The sequence below is a fragment of the Octodon degus genome, unplaced genomic scaffold (genome assembly GCF_000260255.1).
Source record: "Octodon degus isolate 3935 unplaced genomic scaffold, OctDeg1.0 scaffold00058, whole genome shotgun sequence".
Lineage (NCBI taxonomy): Eukaryota > Metazoa > Chordata > Mammalia > Rodentia > Octodontidae > Octodon > Octodon degus.
Window position 1 is genome coordinate 530,054 of NW_004524634.1, and position 1,860 is coordinate 531,913.

The 1,860-nt window shown below is 41.1% G+C and overlaps 1 protein-coding gene across 1 annotated transcript in view; it reads right to left on the bottom strand.

Moving 5' to 3' along the window:
- Gfpt1 (glutamine--fructose-6-phosphate transaminase 1) overlaps window positions 1–1,860 on the bottom strand; it is a 103,630-nt gene that overhangs the window by 67,100 nt on the left and 34,670 nt on the right. The window lies entirely within an intron of this gene.

The window sequence follows — 1,860 nt, forward strand, 5'->3', positions numbered from 1 at the left end:
CTAAAATTCATTCTTCGGTTTTAGAGAACACGAACTTGTGCAGGTCAGGTCCAGAGATCATTTTTCCCTATGTCATTTGGAGGTTCCCTATGTTGTTTGGAAGTCACTCACCTGAGACCAGTTTTTCTCCCTGTATCATTTTGGAGTTTCCCACCGAGATCACTGGACGAAGGTATGAGTTTGCTTTTCTTTCATGAATTTGGGATTGGGACTTGCTTAGGTAACAAATTTTTATGCTTGAAATGTTAATATGTCTTTGCCCATAGCTCATAATTGTTCATGCTTTGCCTGGTACAGTTTTGTCTCATGTGGTCTGGTTAAAATTGTTCACAATTGTTTACACTTTGTCTTTTATATGGTTTTATGAAAATGTTGGTCAAAATGTTGTTGGTAAATCTAAGTTGAAACGTGGAAATGTTATAAGGTTATATTTCTTTAATGGGACATTTTATGACTGTTGTGTACTTGTATAGGTTGTATCTGAACTAGTTGCTAAATGTACTGGTATTCCTTGCTTGATTTTAGACAACAGCGCTACAGAGAGTAATGTTAATAAGCTTCCTAGTGAATTGTACGTCAACTTCGGTAAAATGGGACTTTTAACCACTTTGGATTTAGAAAATCTACATGCCTCTATATGAAACACGGGACTCCTTTTGCCAGTTAAATGACATTAGGTCAGCAACCATTCTTAAAGACTTGGAGGACAGGTTTCACTGGGATGGACTGGTTCTGACCCCCCTCTACATGCTAGAGGGAATGCCTAATCTGTTTCCGTTTCCTTGCTTTGACTTTGTTCCTACATTTTCCTACCTCTTTGTACTTTCCCTTTTAGAGGCATGTAAAATTAGGAAAACTCTCACTGTTCCAACTAAGTGAAGCCCTTAGAAAATGAGCGTTTCTTAACACCGAAGACAGGAAAGCCATATTAGAAAAAGGACACATACCCCGTCTCTGGGTCAGATGAGACAAAGAGGACTATGCCCGTCCAGGAGAACACATACAAAAGCCATGTCCCGGCTTAGTGTTCTGGGCAGGTCTCCTTCAGGAGGCTAAACCTGAGACAGCGGAGAGAACCGACTTCTGGGTGACACCAGGAGCTATCTCCAAAGCAGCACACTTATGGGACTAAAACACATTTAGTGTGAGGGAGGATTCAAAACTTTTCTCCTAGGTCTAGTTTAGGCTGTTAACTATCCCTTGTAGAACTTGGACAAACAGTGGTTACTCTGCCAGCTAGTAAATGCTCCTAGAGCAACTGCCACTCTTTGAAGCAGAGGACAGGTTTCCCCAGCTGTTCTTTGGTGAATCCCCAATGAAGCCTATGGCTGATGGAATGTTGACCAGAGAAACTGCTGGATTCCTTTCTGGAGACATCTCTGGCTGTGTGGGCCAAAAGAAGCCAAGAATGCCTGAGGGGAAAACGTGCCAAACCCGAAGGTTCCTTGGTGGAAACTGGCCCCTGGCCACTGAAAGATCTCCACTTACCTATTGTACTTTTTTTCTCTCTCTGCTAGTGAAGTAGGACTTCTACCTGAGCTTTTCAGTAGAACAAGTTAATGGGTCACTATTTCAGAAATAAGGCTGAGACAGTGTACAATAGTGGTTATCAGGGGAAATTTACATCTGTGCCTTACGTGTTAACTAAGAATAAGATTTTTTCCAGCTGTACTGTCTTTACCAACATGTAAAACGTGATTGCTAGATGATAAATATAAGTTTCACTTGCAAGGTTAAATCTTGTTTAAGGTTAAATCTTGTTTAGTTGCTAGAAATGTTTACCTAGGTGATCAGATGGAAATCAAGTGTCTGGAGATTGGTTCAGTGCACAGGGCCAAATCTCTCCAGTCAATGGTTCTA